Genomic DNA, 23,452 nt, shown 5'->3' with positions numbered 1-23,452 from the left:
AATCACTGCGTTGAACCCTCGAAGTGTGGATATCATAATCCTTTTCATTAAAATCTGCCAGGTTCTAGATTATTAATCTTCTCACCTCAGAAAAACCTGTGCTATATTGCAGGTTTCAAAACATCTCTTGGGACATGTATCTCGGTCAATAATAAATACCTGTACTCTTTACAGAACTAAAACAATTTGATGTCTAAAGAAAACATTGAGAATAAAATATTAGAAATACATCACAGGATCGTATTTGTGTTCTTGTGAGAACACGATATAGTGCTAATTGTATTCCAGCCCTCTGCAGAATTAACACCTAATTTGTGGCATCTTTAACATCAACACGTGAACTGCTGTATGACACTAACTCTGCAAGGAATGTGTAGCTAATGTTTAAGGCTCACACATTAATAGCTTAATCTGCATCCATATGTTTATGCACAAAGACTAGTTTTGTTTCAAATCTTCTTAATCTCTTTGTTCCATCTATCTGGATGTAAAGATTCAAGATCTGTATAAAAATGACATTTTTGTCTATAAAACAATGAATTTGGGACTCATTTTATCCCAGTGGTAAAGGTCATAATTGGTCTACTAAGTCTTAGGCAGTGATATTAAATATAGGTATACTTTCAAAAGATGGCAGCTTGTTGATATGCTTTGTTAAAAATGTTGGACTTAAATTGATAATCATATATACAATTGCCTGTTAAATTTATAAACTTGATTATGTGCCATTGTTAGTGGTAAATTCATGAAAAATGAAAATAAAGAAACTTTGCAGAAGTTTGAGTTTTGATTTGACATCCTGGTAAATTCATGAAAAATGAAAATAAAGAAACTTTGCAGAAATTTGAGTTTTGATTTGACATCCTAGTACTTGTGTTAGCAGCTCCCTACTTTTACTTCACCAGGCATTTCAGTTGCAGACACAGGGGAGTAAAATCGTTTTTATTTTACTACAGTTCTGCATCCCAAAATCATGTTTCATTTTAACATCAAGACGAAATCGCATTCCTGGATTTTATCGTAATATTTCTTCTTGTTTTTCACAAAAAGTTCAGAGCACGTGAATACAAAGCAGTCGTTTTTTTTTCTTTGAATAAAAAGCACAAAGCGTACAAAACAGGTTGTTCTTGAAGTAAAAAAATAACATCCTGTATGAAACAGAAGTGAAGTTTTATTCTTGATATTTATCACACCTGTTTAAAGACCAGATCAAATGTATCAAACTTTAACTTCTTCAGCTCGAATTTCGTTTCTGTTTAAATGTTCACAGAGAATGCATAACGCGTTTAAGTATAAATGTCGAGTTAAAGATATAATATCTCTAAAAAATTCAAAAACTACGATGAATAAAGTCGAAGTCATTGTGATTCTGTTTTATGACCGTTTAATTACCCTAGCAAAGCCAAACTACTTTCAGCAAAAGACAGGCATCTCAACAATAGATGAAAAAGATTATTTAAATCCCTGACAGTAGAACAGAAGTAGAATAGACTTGTAATTTGTATATAACCGATTAGTGTTCGGCGCCGTTTGTAAAAACTAATTGAGCCGTGCCATGGGAAAACCCACATAGTGGCTTTGCGACCAGCATGGATCCAGACCAGCCTTCGCATCCGCGCAGTCTGGTCAGGAACCATGCTGTTCGCTAACGGTTTCTCTGATTGCATTAGGCTTTAAAAGCGAACAGCATGGATCCTGACCAGACTGCGCGGATGCGCAGGCTGGTCTGGATCCATGCTGGTCGCAAAGCCACTATGTTGGTTTTCCCATGACACGGCTCATTTCATGAATAATATTGCAACGATAGCATGATTTTGTACTTTTATCCAAGGCTAATAAATCAGTTCTGTTTCTCGTGCAATAGTTTCACAAAGAGGAGTGCTGTTTTTGTCACGAAACAAATTCATAGTATACATGTATTGTACCATTTATACTCACTCGGTTCGAGTATTTATAGCCGACTTCGAACCACTCGCCCTTCACCGCTGTGCGTCTTAAATTTGAGGAAACCATCAAGGTAGATTGTTCTAGCCAGGTACGTGCTCGTGTTTGTAATGATGTCGGGAGGGTCACTTAAAGTCTTTCTCCACCATCAAAAGCTGGAAAGTCGCCATATGACCTACAGTTGTGTCAGTGCGACGTTAAATCCAACGTTTTATTCTTTTCAAGAAAGGTGAAGTTATCTGACAGTAGTGTTAAATCGCGAATTCGTTTAGAATTCGCCAATATAAGTATAATTTTCTTACGAAGTTCATGATATAATCAAAGGCAATTCAAAAGAAAGAAGGGTAGATCTTGAGTGTTAGCAACCTAGCCTGGTATTTCAGTCGTGTAAGTAAAATGAAATAAAAACATACGTGAACACAGCAATTTGGCAATCGCTAATGTAAGATGAACGAATAATCATATGGACTTTAATTTCTCGTCTGCTATCCTACCTAAATTATCATTTAACTTTGAATGAAGACATAAAACACATTGCACACGCGTGTGATAAGAAAATCCACCCCCATTGTTAATACCAAGGACTTTGCTGATCAGTAATTTCTCTTTCAAAAGCTGTTCTAAATGTCGGCTACCCACCGTCTCACCGCAAATAGTAGAGCTATGAGAAACGGTTGTCTTGTTTGTGTTTTATTAGCCTAAATATTTAACAATTGCGTCTGTCAGATAGTGCATGTTACAAATGCGGTCGGTTTTTCAGCCGCCAGAACCTTCGTTGGCACTTCAAACGCTCATAATGTACCGATAAAGATAACATAATACATTAACAATATTACGGCTGTTTTGTTGTGTAAGTCGAATGTCGTCTGCTTGTAGAAGAAGGGAAGGACAATGCGCTGATTTATGTACAATAATATCATTTTCTTATTATATCTGATAACCAAAACGGCGCTCCCCCGCCTTTATAAACAAACAACGGCTACTGAAAGAATCTACAAAAATCATCTAGGATACAGACGTCGTTTCAATTACATTTGATCAGAGATAAATCTTGTCTCACGCAACGTTTTCAATGGCTGAGCGTGTACCATTTTATTTTATTCAAAAAATCTAAACAATATACCTATTTAATGTAAGATTATCAGTAGCAATTTGAAAACGACTATTTAAAATTTTTGAAATAAATCCTAAATATACGTTGAAAATTTCAAACTCCCCAGATATAATGTTAGTAACAAACGTTGAAATAATATTTAGGCAGAAAGATTTGCGATTTTAGAAAGAAAAAAAAAAAAGAGAAGCAATTACGTCTTATCGCGTTTTTAAATCTTTGCAATTTTTATCATATAAAAACAGTGTTTCACAGGACGTAACAATATAGCTTTATTTCAATTATAGTGGCAGAATTATAAATCACCATGTGATGTGAGCGGACATGTACCACAAGAATGCTAGTGAATGGTAAGTGTTTTTATTCATAATAATTTCACTTTACTGTTGCTTTGTTATGTTATATTCCTTTAACAGCTTATTTGAACATTCAGGAAGACGAGCGCATATGTATTCAGTTTTGTGTTGTGCCATTCGTTCAATTTGTAATAACAAACGTGCAAATTAATCTTCTAAAAGAAAATTAAATGTTCTATAAAATAGGGTGTCCATCAGCAAATTAAAAATATACTGGACGGACCTTCTATTAATTTGTCAACTTTGCCTTTTAATTAAACACATGAGAAACGGTAAGTTCATGTCTGAGTTATTTTATGTTTTGGCCGGATATAAATATTTTCATCCAATTCCAACAAATGTGGAAGGCGCCTCTTCAAGAGTAGGGTATGCCCATGGGTATACTTTATTTCGATTTCTCTCGCACTACAACCCACATTGAATTCTCTGCAATTCATGTACAATTATGCTTAATGCTACATACATTTAATGTGATATAGAAAAATAAACTGGTTTAACTGAAAAACGTGAGAAAATAGATGTTTTGAAACTCAGTGATCCCTTAAACGTAAAGGAAAATTCTTTTGTTAATAACAGTTTATCATTTTTTTGTGTTATTTCCAAGTGAAATAATTTGTCTACAGGCGGAGACAATCTAAATAAATGCTAAAAGATCTAAGTGCATCCTTATTTTTATGCTAAGTTAGATGGATGCCTGGTTATTTCAGCGTCTATGGTCTACAGTTTCTATCTGAGAACTCTGTCAAAATGCCACTGTTTCTTTTTTTTTTAAATAATTCTATCATGAACCTCTAAAGTCTTTTGATGAATGAATCGGCTCCAAATTTGAAACGAATTGCTTTTAACTGGTTCTTCGTCTAACGCAGTTGGTGATATTCTTTTGAACTCGAAGAATCAACTCCTACTTATTTTTAATATAGATATAGATATTAACCCAAACCCTGTTAAATTTCTATAATGAACTTGTCCATCTTTCAATTTGGACAGCACCACTTACTATTAAAAGGGGTGTTTACCAAAATATACTGAAATGGCGAACAGTGCAGATCATGATCAGATTGCACGGATGTTCGGGATGGTCATGATCTACACTAATCGCAAAGACAGAATGTGTCGTGTTTAGCATGATTACGGTTAAATTAGTCAAAGTTACAAAATAAAGCAAGTCGTTTTTGTTTATTAACAATATTCGGCTACATTGGCATTCCTCGAGTATAAAAAAAGATCTTGATAAAGGAAATGAAGTTAGCGTCAATCGTAAAATGAGACATAAATACTTAAAAAGCAGTACAAGTGCATTGGGTAAGAAATGGCACCAGTAAAAACTGATTATGAAATATACACAACAAAAATATGTTAGTAAATAACGTATTTGTATAAAAGACACTATTTAGGATTTATTCCTTGTAGTCCCATAGTTACGGAATCCTGTTTGGACCATGTCGTATATCGTCCGTCGCGCTTTGAGGTCGACGCACGACAATGCCACACGACATCGCGGCAATGCGACACGACATGGCCTAACCAGGATTCCGTACATAGTACCAAAGTGATGCATCGGAGAAATCTTTTAGAAGCCTTTTTTGTAGGATCGACATTGCCCAAAAATCGTTGCTATTGTGCTCTTACGAATTAAAATTTGTAATTGTTTCTGGGCAATGATTGAGTATTCATTCTTTGTGAACATTGATGCTATGTTCGTCAGACATACCATTTCAAACAATTATTTCATTTTATTTAGCTTATAACATCAGTTAAACAGCATGACAGATCATGCCTTACATTATAACAAGATGAATTAGATTCATTTATATTTAAAGAGTGGGCACAGCTATGTCTGATACACTGCTATGTCTGATACACTGCCGTCTCTGTCTTTCTCAGGTTAGAATGTAAAACATTTTGAATATCCTTAGTTTTTTTCGTAAGCAACAGCTGGTTTATAGTCATAGAATTGTCTAACACTCATTGTTGCAAGTACTTAGGAAGATTCAAGTATTGGTTTATTATTTTTCTAAAAATAATTTAAAGATGGGTTATGATTACATACAGAAGGAAGCCTTTATTCCTTGCATTGTGACAGAAGTGACTTTTTAATGCCTAATTTATAACACATGCAGGATAGTTAGAGCTTAAAAGAATTCACTGATTTTGACCATTTCCTTATTAAAATTGGTATTATTCGAAGTAATACGCCGAAAACGTTTAATCTAACTGAAGGGAATACCCTCCTTACACTTTAGCAGTTGTAATAATTTGGTCACTCGTAATGACACAAAGCTCTAAAGTTATAATTGTATGAACATTTACAGCAATTAATCCATATTTATATTTTTCGTCCTTACAGTTTCATCTCCCAGTATTTTTAGTCAGGAATTAAAGACTCCAGGTAGGTTATGCTACCCCATAAACCTTAACATTACCCTTGTCAGTTTGGCACACTAGACTGCAGAGATTTATTCAGCTACTTTGATTCAGGCAGAACACATCATTCTGTGAAGAAAGGGGCCGATTGCATCGATTTTGAATAAACTAGTCCAATTTTGATATTTTCTTTTGTGTTCATACTATTGTACATATGCCTAATAACAAATACAATAAAATATTATTAAACTAACACATCATTCTATAGAAAGTAGCATTATACTAAGGCAGAACATAGAATTGCAACAATATTACGAAATTATACTGAAATCAAAAGCAATAGTCCAATGTTTGAATATTTTCCCTTTAAAGGGGAATAACAACAAAATTTTGTAAAAAATGATAAAATATACATTTCTAATAAGGATATAACTCTGTAAAACGGGTATTTTTGTTCTGTAAATAATTCTCTTATAGGATATACTTAAAATGAAAAATGTCTTCAAATGTTGCTCAAACGTAATGCGTCACCTTTAAAACTTGCAAACGTCTACAGCCTAACCGTTTTGAAGGTTTGCTATAAAAAGCATAATTTTGAAAAAAAAAAAAAGACGAATTCTTTAAAATTCTAGCAGTTTTTCTAAACATCGAAATCTCTTTATCGTGACAGGTACCCTTCCTACAGTCACTGCTTGAATGATTTGGAAAATTATTTAATTTTAGAAACGTTCTGTCAGCATTTTTGTTAATTTGAATGACGGCATATATCTTAGCCGCCAAAGATAAATACACAAAAAATGTACGCAGAAATTCCACTGAACAATAGAAAACTCTTTTTGATAGATTTGGTATTTAAAAACATGCAAAAGCAAAATAATACCTGCACATTTCATTTCTATCTGAAGAAAGGTGCGGTCAACAATTTAACGTTACCTTTGGAATACAAATGTACCTGTTGGAAAAGAGACTTTAAGTTCTTCCTATCTACTGGTACATTTTTGTACCTTCAATTATTATGGACAGGAGTGCATACCATAAAAATAGACATTATAATATATGTGTTAAATAGTTAAAAGTAAAATGAAGTAGAAGTGAGAGAAAGTAAATATGTTAAATCATCATTTTCAACTCTGAGACAGCCTGCTTGAAAGAGTCCAAGCTACATGTAGGCATGATAGCAATGTGATGAGGCAGACAATTCAAGAATAAATGCCATCGTGAATCTAGTAGAGACAATATGAGTACAGTATAAGGAGGATAATCTTAATAGTGGACTGGTGGCGGTGGGGTGGGGGAGAGTTGTGTAGAGTCTAAGTTATTGTAAATCTTATAGAAGTAAGGCATAGTAAGCCTGACGTCATTTCTAGTGTGTTTATAGGATCTTCTTAACCTTAGCTCAATTAAGTTATGGAAACACTGGAATAAATGGAGTTGTCGTTTCTCACCCATCTTCTTGCACAGCGCTGCACCATCTCGGTATCATCTAATTACTTTTTAGTGCGGGGTGCGCATCTACTATTTGTGTGTTCACAAGTTAGGGACTGACAAGAGATTTAGGACATGTTCAGTTTTGGTGATAGCTGTTCCTGGGGATAAACCCCAAAGTTTTGTTGCTATTGTGCTGACTTTACTGGTGATGGATCTCCAGAAATATCAACCGCTAGATATTGTTAAAGGTGTTTCTCTATGAAGTGTAGAGTTAGAAGTAATAGTTTCTAGAAATATGTAGGGCCTGTCATTTGTGGTGTTTAACTCCCCGTTTCGCAGTTCTCCTCGTTATTCTAGTTGTTGGTCGTCACTTTGAAGGGTTTTGCAGTCAGAAATGGAGTTGATTATGATATGCCGTCAGAAAAGAGTTACACCCCCGTTTAATAGCTATATATATGTTCACGTACTGTCACGCGACGTTTTAGCAGGTTGAAACTACTCTACTAGTATACGGACGCACGGTAAGTTAAATAATACGTAGCAAGTAAACAACAAACTCTCGCGTAAGACAACGTACGTCAATCAGTCTGAAAAGAAAAAGGATATACAAATGCGATCGTGGTGAGATAAACTGAAAAGTTCGTTTTAAAAGAGTTATGTGTAAGCTAGATCTTACATGACTTTGCGATTAGAGTGAGTCAATAATTCTGCCATGTAATAACAATTCTACGCTTTATCTTACATCTTCAGACGCTTAACCCAATTATAATCAATTATGATCAATAGTACACTATCGTCAAATTATGAATTTGGGCAACACTCCAAGACGCATGACACGTACCATCAGTGAGGGCAAAAACAAATCTCGAGCATGATGTTGCTTCTGTTTTGTTTTAAGCCAGAATTCATTATTCATTTCTGGCCATTTCTCAGAAATGTTATACAAATGTATTTGCATCCTTGCTTTAATTGTTAACAGAGACCTTGAATAATAGATGAAGCACTTGGTTAACTTTATTGCGTTATTGCAGTTATGTCTTTATTTCCGTTCATAAACTGCCGTGGAGAAATAAATTGTTGGTACTTGCCTCTATAATCTTGTATCAATGGTCCACCGAAAGAACTATGTAAAATGTGATTGTCAAAGGAGATCTTCTAGTAGAAAATTTTATGTATCACAATGTTACTAATTGTATGTATCATTTATTTTAATGATTATCAAATAATCAAGGTCTTTGCGTGGCTTATCGGCTGATATTACATGACTTTTGAGTTCATATGCACAAAAATTAATTCAACCGCGAGGACATAGCCCGAGCAGTTAAATATCCAAATATCTGAACAATGAACCGTGGTACCACAAGAGCGCCCTAATGTTGCTGTTTTTTTTTTTGATTTTTTTTTCACGTCCTCGCGCCAACCATGTTCTATCGTTTTCCTTCTTTGTTTAACTGAACTACAAAGTAGGTCATGTTAGAACGTAGGTGAAAGAAAGTCATATTGAAGGAGTCGTCATATTTATGGTGCGCTCTGATAGGATATTTCTTCGTAAAGGTGTAATATGTTTAAAATAATCTAATGAATGACTGACAGTATCTCCTTTCTTCATAAACTATAACAAATTAACCGCGTAAGCTAGATGACGTACCTGTTGAACATTATTTCAGTATTGTAAACTAGTTAGTTCATGGTGTATAACTGATAAGACAGAATACGGAAAAAAAAACAAATCAAAGAAAAAGCATTACATTGAGAAATATCTAATCTCACTCTTGTTTTGTTTCTGTAAAGCCTTAGATACCATCATAATTCATTCTGCACAATATTTATTTCAGACGTTTTATATTTTGGGAGATCTCTTTTGTTTATCAAACTGCTGGATGTTTATGGCGGAAATGATTCCCTGAAAAATGATATTTTTTTAAGCTTCGGACCCCAAATGGGTAACCCCATTTAAAAATAAAAAATGATTTTTGTTAAATGCATTATTATTTACAAATCCAACCCTTTGTAAGTTTTCAGTAATCTTTTTTTTTGATTTCTACCCTTTACGTTTGCATGGTAAAAGCCTCCAAAGAAAGCATGCGTAAGTCTCCACCAGATCTCTCAGGCCTGCCCATCATTCACAGTGACCCTACCTCCACCAGATCTCTCAGGCCTGCCCATCATTCACAGTGACCCTACCTCCACCAGATCTCTCAGGCCTGCCCATGATTCACAGTGACCCTACCTCCACCAGATCTCTCAGGCCTGCCCATGATTCACAGTGACCCTACCTCCACCAGATCTCTCAGGCCTGCCCATGATTCACAGTGACCCTACCTCCACCAGATCTCTCAGGCCTGCCCACGATTCACAGTGACCCTACCTCCACCAGATCCCTCAGGCCTGCCCATGATTCACAGTGACCCTACCTCCACCAGATCTCTCAGGCCTGCCCATGATTCACAGTGACCCTACAGGCATATTTATTAAATGGCGATGTCATAGGAAATTGGGCCTTTTCTGCATGGTAACAGATGCTGCACATAGTTTGAACACTCTTCAATTGTGTAGAAGTAATTACCATATACTTCTCGGACTGATATACTTATTCCACCTATATTTTTAGTTTGATTCGTGAGTGTGTATACATGTATCACTATATGATGCTAAATTCTGATTGTCCTTTTTTACATGCCTGTATACGTCTAGACATAACGAGAATGACAATGTGCAAAGGTAATTGATATGAATTAGGTATTAATGGAATGCAGATACTGATAGATCTACATGGATATCCATCACATAATGTACACAAGATCAATGGTTGACAGTTACATTTACAGTGATTATGCAGGTTGTTTTTATATAAGATATTACTGTTTGTTTTTGTGTATGAAAGGATGTGCTGACCTTAGTTTGAAAATCAGTAAAAAAATACAATCTTCGACTTCATTTGAACAGTAGGATTTACATGTAATTTTATTTCTAATTCAGGCGATGGGTACATATAACATTGACGTCGATAAATACCGGCACACTTACTAAATATCGTACACACTTATTAATTAATGCAGTATACTAATAGACTGAATGTTATTACGTATACAAATAGGTAAAGACGTTAGTTTATTAACGCACGAAGGCATGCATGTGGAAAAAAAGCAGTAAGCAAAAGTGTGAATGATAACACAACAGCAGAAAAGTATAAGCTAGCTTTGTTTAAGTTTTTACAGTTTCTGTCAGTACATTCTAATCATTTTGTATATCGCATGTAGTTTCTTCGAGGACAAGGGTTTCTTAAATTTGAAAAAGTTTGGCCTTTTTGTAGTTAAATGGTTTTACATTGATCAAAATAAAATGGTTTTACATTGATCAAAGTAAAGGCAGTTAAGTAGGTAATGATATTCGTCACCAGCATCTAGTGTCTTACAAACATGGCAATTTTTGTCACTATTGTCTTCGTATAAAACTACCAGTTTCACATGGGAAAATGTGGTTGCCAGTTCTAAAATTCAACAAAAAGTTTCAGGTTTAAAAGAGATACCAATATTTAAGAATATCCAGGACTATACATGGGTTTGTTTCATTGATACGTGTTTATAATCTAACAAGAGGTCATTTCGTATATCAAATATTTTTCTACTACCAAAACTGAAGTTTCATATTCGATCACTGCCAAATTTGTGTGTATTTTAACAGTCCGGCTTTAAACAAGTGTAGAGTAAATTTGTATCCTGTCCAGCTATCTATGTTACCAGCTATACAGGATAACACAGTTATGTATCTAACAGCCCTGACATTGTTTTCTTTGATTTTCTCATATCTTCAGATATTTTTCCCATTGAGCTAGGTGTAAATCTACTTTAATCCTATATTTATAGTTAGAGCATAAAGGGTTTGACAGAAAATATTTACAGATTCTATTTCTTTCCTAATTAATGTCTAATGTTTTTACAGGTAAAGCGTCTCTATGAGTGCAAAACTATGGACATAATGATATTCTGTACACTTAAATCTTCAGACAGGTACACATAAAAATCTAGACACATGACGTAGTTTCCAATGATATAATCATTATAATATTTCCTTCTGTTTTATTTTAAGTGAAGATGTATTATAAGTAATTACTTCTGGCGATTTGACAGGTATCTGTAAACTGAATTTAGTTTTACCAGAAAGATTAAATAATTGATGATGTATCAGATTTAATGTATTGCGGCAGCGATTGTATAGTTATGACAGTTCTCGACACAAATATAGATTTGTTAATTAAACTAATGGGCAAGGCGCTTATCCCCTAATCATCAGGTCAAGAGCTCTAGCTAAATATACCAAAATAATATTTTGAAATAATTTGTATACCATGGCCATTTCGAGAATTGTAAATGAACTATGATAAAATACAATATTGTTTTTTCATTTACAATGGACTCACATAGTTTTTCATTTTATCAATAATGTCTGTAAATTGTAGATATATGCCAATGGTATGTATGTACATTACCAAAAGTCTCTTGTAATTCTTTTAAAGAATGGCCATTATAAACTATTAGTGTATTTTAAAATGTATTATATAATATCTTGTATATTTGCACTGTTATTTCTTCTGTGATTATGTTATATTGATGCACGTACATGGACCAGAATTGGCTTAATACATAATAAAGTTATATTTATAATTTTATGCAATTAATTGTATATGGGTAAGACTTAAATAAATGAATGAACACGTGTTTATCCTCTAGAAATTATCCTCTGTAATTGGCCGAGGTGTGTTATTTACGGGATAAAATGAAACAATTAATGCACCTCTACGTTGTTTGTAATTGTGCCTAAATGGAGAGTGATTTATAACTTACTTTCTTTGAAAAGTAACAACAAAACTGTGTTATGAACACAAAAGAAAATGTTATGTTTTAATACCATTTTGTTTTTAATACTGATCATCTATTTCGATGAAATACGATTGTCAACAACAGAAACACTGATATCGTGTATCAGATATATTTATGCTAATGAATGTGCGATTTCTCCAGCAGCGTCTTTTGTCTGCCACACTATTGAAATTTCACCAATTGTTTTATAATCCTAACATGAACCTCTCCCAAATCTTTTGAAAAATAATCAGCTCCAAATTTGAAATAAACTGCTTTTTACTGGTTCTTCTTCTACAGCAGCTGGCGATATTAATCCTACTATATGATATTCAAAGTTTAGAACAGTTTTCGTTCATATTTAAAATGTATTCTAGGTAGGATTCTAGAGCCTTGCAGACGTTTCCAGACATCACCGTTTTGACATTTTGCTATGGAAGCATGGTTTGATTATTTTAAGGTTTAGCAGTTATCTTACCCGTTTAAATGTATGTTGGACCTAAATTTCATTTTTGAAAATACTGTATATGGTTCATGTAAGCAAAAAAAGTTTGTATATGTTCATATGTTTATGTATGCATTATGTTTAAATATTACTCAATAAATGTATAGCTAAACACAGTATAAATGTGTACTACCATTAAAACCTCTGGCGTTTATGGACTTTAATTGTTGAGAGGAGAGGCAGCAAGAGTGGGCCGATCAGCTAGAATTACCCATAATTTCCCAGATAATGTTTGAACAAGCAAAGACATACTTATTGCTTATCTAACTTTAAAGTTGTGGGTAGGGAGTAGGTGGCAAACTCATTATGCTGGTTCTCTACTCTCAAAGTTAGGACGCCGCGCCTCCCCTGCACCGCCACCCCACTGTTCCTAACCCTATGAAAAACATTGGAACTTTTTCTAACAAACGACTATTATTGTATGGCGTTTAATTATGAATTACATATATTTAATTTATATATTAAGTAAAATTGATTAGATTTGATGAAGAACTTCAATTTTTGAAATAAAAGTCTATAGATACGATATTTTGATGAAAAGATGCATTGGATAGCTTTAATGGAAATCGTGGTACCGCTCCTGTTGAACATTAGAGATTATACCTACCTTTCTGACGGTATTTTTGTTAATTCAAGTAACGGTATGTTTCTAACAGTTATTTTCTTAATTTTGAGGTTACCAGAACGGTTATATATTTTTCCTCTTATAGGGTGTGTGTAACCCCTATCTTGGCATATCTTGCATGACTTTCCAACTTTAGGATGATTAAATGATTTTGTTATGTAATAACAATTTCTATCAATTTCTATGAAAGTTTTGTCTTACATCGTCTGACACCTATCCAAATCAGGTTCATTGATGATCAATAGAATACTGTTTAGATATCGATTTGGGCTGCACTCCAAGACTCCTGACATGTACTTTTACCGTGGGCAAAAGCATCGAGGATGACATTGCTTCTGTTTTGTTTTAAGCTAGAATTCATTATTCATTTCTGGCCATTTGTCAGAAATGTGTAAACAAATCCTGGATTTAATTGTTAACAGAGACTTTAAATTATAGATGAAGCACCTGGTTTAATTTATTGCAGCAATGTCTGTATTTCCGATTTTAATCTTGACATTTCCTGATATTATCGCAGTTTCATGAATAAAGCGCTGTGGAGAAAGCAATTAATTCTGTCTGCTTTCTTCCTTAGCTTTAATGTAAAAGCTATCTTGTGTCAGTTGCAAAATACCCACGATAATAATAATAATTATAATATATACTGTCAAAAGTTCTTTATTTCTAAGAAAGATTCTTTAGTCACCCGATTTTCCATGTAATAATGTTAATAATATTGACAAATAATACAATAGATCATACTGTAGAGACCCTTATAATTATTGTGTAGTTGACTTAAGCGAGTAGTATGTTAGAAACAAAACTAATTTTAAATCAATGGATGATAGTGCGTAAGTACGTAAATAAGTAAATTGTTTATTTATTTAGCTGACGTTCATCTAACACAAGTTCTCATAAAAACAAACACTTGTATATCCTTTCCGCAGCCTTAACGTACTAAAACGTATTAGCGTCTGATGGCCCTTTCACGCTTCCGTAGAAACAACATTTATTACACGAAACTTATTTTGAAAATATTTCTGAAATGTCTCGGTCTGCAGCTCTCAAATACGGTAATATCTTACATCTGAGGCATAAACTGACACTCTCAGACAACATCAAAAATGACATTTTGAGCGATTTGATGAGGTTCCAAAATTATCAATGTACCCTTGGTCCGTTACGGACCCCTATGGGATTTGTGTTTATCCAGAGCTCAAATATTTTTCCATAGATTAAAAGCTGACATGCTGTACTAAAGCCCAGGTAATTTCAATTTGTAATTAAGTGCTGAAAATTGGCTCCCCAATAGCAAAATAAAAACAAAGAAGTCCACGCGCATACATTTAGACGGGGTGACCCCTGCGCGTGACCCCTGACTATCTACGAATCAAAATGCGGCTTTCGTTTTCAAGTTTAGCATTTCTACTTTCATTTTATTTACTTCCGGAAATAGCTGAATGTCGAGTGACGTCATTTTCTGTGTTGTCAAAAACATATATATGCCTGGCGAGATTGCATAAATATGTGCTGGCCGTCCTAAGGATATACAAAAAATAATGCATACCAAATATGAAACATTGGAAGCGCATAGGCATATATAAACATTTATACAAATATATATACAGCAGAAAACAAACAAATTTACTCTATATTTTGTTCATCTAGCTGAGGCATGATTGATACGATACGTATTTGGTACATAACATTATTGTCTGTGTTTGATCGTAATGTGAAAGACAACATTAGTTTAAACTGATATTTTGGAAGTTGTTGACGAGTACAAATATCTAGAAGTTCTTTTTAGTCGAAGTGGTTCTTTCTTTAAAGCTTAAAAACATATTGCTAAGCAGGGAACTAAAGCTATGTATTGTCTGTTGAAAAAAAGCAAAAAGCATTGTGTTTACCTATTGCTATGCAAATAGAACTTTTTTCTAAAACTGTCCAACCTATCTTATTGTATGGCTGCGAAATCTGGGGTTATGGAAATATAGATGTCATACTTAGAAAGATTTCAATTAAAATTTGTAAAACACATTATGAATCTAAAATGCTGTACTTCAAATTGTATGATATATGGGGAAACAGGTGTTCAACCATTGTCTGTTGATATTAACACAAGAATTGTATGTTATGCTATTTTGCTTAGTCATTTTAAACATAGTAACTCAAATAATGTTAAAAATATTCTTCTCTCCTGCAGACTTGTCAATGTATGGGAAACGCATGAATTTCCTAATACAAAATGGCTTACCATGAGTGTTAAACAGACATTGTCAGATTTGTTTATTAATGAATGATTTCCATTGTTAGAGAACTCCAGCAACTGTAGAAACTATAGACTATTTAAGCGTACTAATGGTTTTGAACAATATTTAGTTAATACTCAACGTAACATTTTTAAATATATTATTAATTTCAGAACAAGAAACCATAAGTTACCTGTTGAAACTTGTAATTGGAATGGAGTACCACAAAATCATAGAACTTGTACATTGTGTAACTCAAATATTGGTGACGAATTCCACAATCTAGTAGAATGTCCAACACTTATTGATGAAAGAACGAAGTATATCAAATCAAAATTTCATAGATTTCCAAATAATTTACACTACGAATATGACAGGAATATGAACTATAATACTGTATTCTACAAGTATAGCCGGGATGTCAGTTGTTCGCAGTTCGAGAAAATGCTAGATTAAAGTCTAAACGTTCTGGATATGAAATAGTACTTCACGCTGTTTTCTGTTGCAGTTTTAGTTATTATAAATTTATAAGTAAGTTGCTTCATTGTTGACATTTAGCTATTTCCAAGTTTTGGTCAGGTGCTATCCAGACCTTTGAAGTTTTTTTGCAATAAATCTTGTTCTTTTTTATCTGCAGTATATGACAGACAACATATCCATTCTTCATAATCTATAACAAGTAATCCGAGCTAAGTATTACAAGGTCACAATCTAGTCATATAATAAGAATTCAAACTGTTACAGGGAAAATGCATTATCTTATCACACATTTATTACGTTCCTGAACTAGCTTAGATACTATTTGATAAATTTATAACTGCAGAGATTGTGTTTACCAGATGTTTATCACTTTTAAACTTCTCTTAAATAGATCTTCATTTAAATCTAAAATGAATATTATAAGCAATACTGAACATTAACACTTAGATTTTGATTGTTAGAATGTAGTTAGATGCCCATTTTTAAACATAGAATCTCAGGTTAAAGTTTTGCATGTAAGCAGGTTTCTCAGAAAATACCAGGCCAACTGCTTTTAAACTTACAGATGTCTTTGGTACTTTGGTATCATCATATGCCATTACAAAGCAAGTTACATAATTCTAGCTTTTATTTTATTAAAATTATGTCCTTTTTCTACATTGAAAACTTGTGACAGTATTAAACTGTTTCTCCGGAACTACTTGATCAAAGGTTGTCAGATTCTTCACACGTCTTTGGCATCATCAGTTGAATTCAGGGGACAAGTACATAATTCTTGCTTTTATTATGACATACTTATGCCTCTTTTTATCATAGAAAGTTTGCTTAAAGTTTTGCATGTAAGCATGTTTCTCAGAAATTATAAATTTGACAAGATCTTTTTAGATTCTCATCACGCCTTTGGCATCATGGGATGATCTCACGTTGCAAGTTTCATAACTCTGGCTTACTTGTTTACAAAATCATGCCCCCTTTTCAATTAAAAAACTGTCGCTTAAGCATTTGTATGTAAGGTAGCATTTGGTCGAAAGGGTTCGAACAGACGAGGAGCTGATATTAGAGAGCTATTATTACACTGTTTTTGTTAGCGTGAGTTGTGCCTGTTGTATCTTAGTTGTGTCACCTCATATGTTGCTTATTAAATATAATATCATACGAAATGAATTGTCATATAAATCATTGTACATTTGGCATGTTATTTGCGGGCAATGTACCATTAGCTATTTTGTGATAGATCATATTCTGAATTATGGCTAAAATCTTTTTTATACGCATAACTATGTGACCGATATTTGTCTGGGCTTACGTATGTAGGTTTATGGTGCAAAACGTTTTCCAATGATTGCTATTTGCAGTTCTACTTTTCATTCGTTTTTGTTACACTGGATCAGTAAAAAGATAAATAGATATAATCATTTTAATGAATAACATTTTGACACTTAGTTTTTTATACATGTTATTGCAAGAGATATGAAAATATTGTTGACATTTTTTTCCGTGCATGAACACGAGCCGCAGCAATTGCTATATTAACATATAGCGAAATCGCCTACACATGAATCTACGATAAAATATGGTTGCCTGTTACATTTCACCCCTTACGATTGTGACATAAGAAATTCTACTTCTGTTCCATTACATACGAATTATTTCAAGGCCAAACGGTTGAAAACAACATTTCAAAAACATAATTATGATAAAAAGTCATACTGAAGTATGTGTAGGACTGCAAAACACGTTTTGATCTCTACAAGCGAATTCAATTAGCTCAAGTATGATTCAGCGGTGACGTCATAAATGTATGACATAAAAGTTATGCTTGTAACGCGTAACACAGGGTCTTTGGTACGTGGCATTCCCTGTTTGATAATTGTCTTTGTTTTAACATAATTTGATTATTTTGTTCGTAAATAATTAGCGAGCTGTTAGATAACTAGTTATGAATACTTCTCAAAATTCCAATAATTTAAAAGAAGGAACAAATATCTATACGTTCCATTGGCTATGCAACACTTTGTAACCATGAAGGTAAATTGTAACTGCATATGATCCGAATGACGTATTACGCTAAAAATGTAGTACTGTAAAATACGAATTATTTGCGTTGTTAGAATCGAAATGATAAATATGTTCCAATAATTTTATGAGTTAAAAAATATGAGTAGAAACTAGTCGTTCGGATGCGAATAATTAAACCACTCGTGCTACGCACTCGTGATTTAATTATTACGCATCCAAACTCCTGCCCATATTTTATTAACTGATAAAATGTGGGAACAGATTTATTATTTCTAAGAGCTCCTTTATAATAAGGAAGCGTCCTATAACAGAACATGATAATACAAGTAAGTTGTACACAGCACTACTACGCATGTCAAGGTCTACACACAATCTGTCTGAAATTGTCCTGCTTATCAGAGTGCACCAGAGAAACATCGGCCTATTAAAATTCTACTTCAGAGTGCATGTTTTGTATGAAGTAGATTGTACCTATAAATCTTACATATCCGCCAATCACTTTTATAAATCATATATAGTCGAATTAAAAAATGTTTGGAGAAAAACGTGCACAATTGAGATGCAGTATTTTTGGATAATATCCAATACCCATCTTTCAGCAAAGTACCTTATATTTTCATATTAAAGTTGTACGTCAAATATTGTTTTGATTTTGGACATGTAGTATTTAGTAATTTCAACCAGTTTCTCGTTACTCTAGGCCACTTTCCATAAATCTACTGTTTAATGTGTAGATATGTGTGTTGGGGGGGGGGGGGGGGGGGGGGAGCGTTCTGTGTTTGTAAAGGATATTCTTACAGATTTCAGATGTCATTACAACTATCACAACAGCAGACTTTACGGTATGTTCGCTTGGTATATTCTTAAAGTTCGCACTGTGTTGCAATTTTTAAACAACTTTTATCGTACCGTGTTTTATATTTTTTTATAATTTATGATATTTCCTCAAGCTCAAGTAGAGACAGATTTCAAGGTGATGGCTACTGTCCACGTTTGCAACGTTTGCAGAGAACTCGTTTCACCATTAATTTTGATAAAAGAATCGTCAAACTATTGGTAAGCAATTATAAAACACAAAATAAAACTGTCAATAGCATTTTTTAGGGTGCCTCAAGTAAAAGGATTTAATGAGACAGAATTCTAACTCCAACATTGAAAAATAAAGGTCGAGTCCTTTGGGACTGTTTTAAATTTTGCTCACTTCATTCAAAAATAACCTTTTGGCAGAAGTAAAACCTACCTACATTTCTTCCACAATATGTCATCTATAGAGTAAAGGCGAAATAGAGAATTTAACCGCATGTAACTCTGTAATTTTTAAAGATGTCTAACTCTACCTCCTTCTGGTTCAGAGATAAATTCACTTTGAACAGCAAGAAATCGCTTATTAAACTTTTGTACAATAAATCAATAAAATGTCTTGAAAAAAGTAAGAACTGACTAGAAAGAAAGGAATATAAGGAACAACATTTGGTCCCAGTGGGGCTTGAACCTATGCCCACCTGAACATTTTTAGTCAAAGTAGGTCTATGGTAGGAATTGAATACTATTCAAAATGAGGTATGTTAATACCTTAAATGCCGTATGGCGAATGTAAAGAGTGTTCGCGTGCTTGGACTCGGTGTATATATTATCTGTTCCTTTGGGATTATAGAGCCCATTCAATTTTTTTATATAATAGAATTACGCTTAAACCAGTGCTTGGGGACGTAAGAGGTGTTGGTCAGAAAATACCAATTGTTTTCCAGTAGACTTCCATTATAACATATTGGTGTGTACGGCATTCAGTTAATCGAAAAATGTGTATCTAATAAATTATTTCAAAGAACTGTCTTAATTAGTTCCCCAATGTATCGGTCAAAAACAATGAATAGTGATACTTTATTCAAGTTGATTTCGTGTGAATGAGATGACCACCTGTTTACCTCGTTAGCATGGCGGGAGAAATTCTTTTGATAAAACGTCTTTTCAATACACATATTAAGCTGTAGCAAATCTTGTCAAAATGTATAGGATAGTACTGTAAAATGCAGTTTGCTAAAAATAATCACTTCTTTTGTTTATTTACATGATTGACCAATCAGAACGTACAATCATTTCCTTATTCCCGGGTATTCCCAGATATACGCTTACCTTATTCACATAAATTCCCTGTACATGTTTGAATTGGTGGTCTATGACCTATTGCACATCTAATGGCCTGTCATAAATAGATTCAGTCAAATCTAGTCTGCCATTATTTTGCTGGGTTACATTTTTTAAGGATCTTCTTACAGATTTTATTTACAACTTTCCGATACTCTAATGATGGTATGCAAGTGTGTCTAATCATTATAGTGTCGTGCTTATATAAAAATATATTTGACCAAGAGCTATCAAACCTCACAGGATTGTTATTCAGAATGTAAAGTTGTACACCTGGTGGTTGAATAGAGATCTTACTGATTCAGACAAGAGTTATGGCCCTTGACGTTGTCAAAATATGCACGAAAAGACATTATTTGATATTAGTATAAATAGTGTAAAAGCTTGTGTAAAAACTAGGGAAGGGTGCTCTGATACGTTTTCATGTCCCATAGGTTTGCGTCAAGGATGTAATTCAAGTCCGATTCTCTTCGATATGTTTATAAATGAGATACACATTATTAAGTAGTAATAATATACGAGGTCTTCAGCTTTTCCCAGATACTATTGAAATATATGTTTGCTGACGACATTGCTCTACTATCTGACACAGTTTTTGGTTCGCAAAAACAATTAGATATATTGCATCAGTTCTGTATTGAACGTAAACTGTAGTAAACAGATCTGAAACAGAAGTCCTTGCATTCAAAAAGGGAAGTAAATTGGCAAGAAGAGAGAAATGGTCTTATGCCAACACTGAACTAGAGGTTGTAAATGGTTTTACGTATGTTGGAATTCATTTCTCCAGTAGATTATCTTTGTATAAAATGACTGAAGAAATGTCAGTTAAAGCAAAAAAGGTATTTCTGCACATATTTAATTCTTTTAAAAATATACCAGGTTTGCCAGTTAAGTCGTTTGAAAAAAAATTTTGATTCAAAAGTTTCATCTGTACTTCTGTATGTATCAGAATTATAGGGGTTAAAGAATCCAACATGTATAGAATCTGTACAAACGTGTGCATGTAAACGCCTGTTGAAAGTACCAATTAGAGCATGTAACGACGCAGTACTTGGAGATTTGGGAAGATTACCCATCTAAACGTTGTATTTAATATTGGCTCCATCTGCTAGATTTACCAAGAAATAGATATATAAAACTGTGTTATGAAATGCTTTTAAAAAATAAAGAGCTTTTTGTTTTAGAATATATCGAAAGACTTAGAGATCAGTATATACAAGGCTGGAGGTCAAGGTGTATGTCTAGCAGTAAATTATATCACTGTATCAACTATAAAGCTGACTACAGCACTGAGATGTATTTAAAGGTGCTTGATATTGAAAAGTTCAGAAGTTGCATGATAAAGTTTAGAAATTCCTGTCATAATTTCTCAATCGAAGAAGGTAGATACTATGATATGTGTAAAGACTTTCATCTCTGTCAGTACTGTACGTGAGGGTCCTATTGAAGACGATTATCATTTTATTCTAATATGTCCATTATATTCTGATATTAGAGAGGAATATTTAGGTTACCAACTTTAGAAAAAAAAAGTTTAATGTCAAATACTGAAAACAGATGTAAATATCATTCGCAGTTTAGCTATGTATTTGACTTATTCTTTGCAGAGAAGGGACGAATTTATGTCAATGTTTAAAAATAGCATGATCTATATTTAATATTATTCATTGGTCTTTGGATAGCACTAATCAAAATATGTGTTACGAGTGTTATATATATGCATTTGAATTGACTGTGTAAATACATGTCACAGTATTTAATGTGTAACCCTTACTTTACATATTGTATTATAATGTTGACTTTATATTGCAATGTACTTGTGTATGGGCCGGAGGCCTTATTGTGGAATACACTTTGAAACTTCTGATGTGAAGTTGTGCCATGCATAAAAGGACATTAAAGGTTGTTTCGCACATATCTTAAAAAGTATTTGATTTAGGGTCATGAAAGTCGTCAGGAATATTACTCACCAAGTGAAGTTGTGCACCTGACATTTTGTTTGAATTTCTGTCCATCAGACCAGAGTTATGGCACTTGACTTAGTCACATATATGCATTAAGAGCGTAAACATTTGTGTCCCATGTATCTTAAAATGCACGTGACATAGAGTCACAAAACATTAGACGATTATTATATAACGTGTGAAGTTGTTCACCTGGTGTTCTCTTTTGGATTTCTCTCCTCTAGACCAGAAGTATAGAAAATACACAAGTGCTTAAAAATTATGTTGATACATCTTGAACATAAACATTTAGAGTCATGAAACCATATACATTGACAGGAATCGGGGCCCCTGTGTCCTAAGGACACATGAAACGCATATAGTTAAGTTAGTTCTGCACGTTTGATAAACCGGAAGTGATGGCGTTACGTCATTTATCCGGATAACGTAGAATAAAGCCTGTATTCGGCGTACGGAAATGAAAATCATTTTATGAATTATTGGCAACCCGTGAATAAATGTATTACAGTGGCAACGTTACTATCTTCCTATACACACGTTAAATAATTCAAAATAATGGTTTAAAAACAGCATAAAATGTGTGGACCACTTTAATTATGAGCAAATATCTCAAAAATTAACATACGGACTATACATTTTATTTCACCATATTATAGGCCATATGTTTATTTACGACTGTGAGAAGTTTAATTAAAATCTACATTGTAGAAAAAAAATTATTTGCTAAAATGTTATGAAAATTGTGATTTTCCCATAGACTTCCATATGAAAACTTGCGCGAGAGCCTATTTTTTTCTAATCAGTCTAGCAAAATATCAAGCACACGACCCTATCTTCTTTCTTTGCTGATTTTTAAAAGTATATTCTGAGGATTTAAAAAAATCAGGGTTTAATCAAATTCTACATTGTAGAAAAAAATTGATCCGAACGTGCAGAACTACGTTAATGAATAATTAGCTTGTTTTGTGGAAAAGCCTTGCAGATTCTGCAGCTTACACGACTGACTAAAAAAGATAGAAATGTATTTAAGTTGATATGAAAGGCCGAACTGTGTATTTTATACTGATATATACTACAGTCGCCGTTAGAATGTAAACAGGACACTCCATCTGAAGCTTTTTGCGTTTGAAAATAATTATATTATGACTTATTTCAAAATATATAAAAGTACAATTTAGAGATGCACAGCTTGTTTGTATCATAGGGTTTGCTTTCAATCCATTACCGATACAACACATCATCACGTTTTCACAAATTCATTTTGTAAGATATTTTGCATTTGTTAAAATCAGTATTAATTACAAGATTTCATCACCATATTTCTGTCAGCAAAACAGTGTCACCTGCATTTTTCAAATTCTTATTATCAAAGGAGTACACATGTTCCGTCTGTAATAGTTTACCCTTAAACTACCCGAATTCTA

The 23,452-nt window shown here is 33.5% G+C and overlaps 1 protein-coding gene across 1 annotated transcript in view; it reads left to right on the top strand.

Annotated features, from left to right (window-relative positions):
• Window positions 1–3,145: 3,145 nt before the first annotated feature.
• Window positions 3,146–23,452, top strand: part of LOC123556420 (neurogenic locus protein delta-like) — a 99,572-nt gene continuing 79,265 nt past the window's right edge. Inside the window, exon 1 of the mRNA XM_045347088.2 lies at window positions 3,146–3,405. The gene's annotated coding sequence lies outside the window, so the exon portion shown is untranslated. The remainder of the gene's footprint in view (window positions 3,406–23,452) is intronic.

Source organism: Mercenaria mercenaria, chromosome 5 (genome assembly GCF_021730395.1).
Source record: "Mercenaria mercenaria strain notata chromosome 5, MADL_Memer_1, whole genome shotgun sequence".
NCBI classification, from domain to species: domain Eukaryota; kingdom Metazoa; phylum Mollusca; class Bivalvia; order Venerida; family Veneridae; genus Mercenaria; species Mercenaria mercenaria.
The sequence above is the reverse complement of the archived record's forward strand: the minus strand, read 5'-3'. Positions and strand labels throughout refer to the sequence as shown.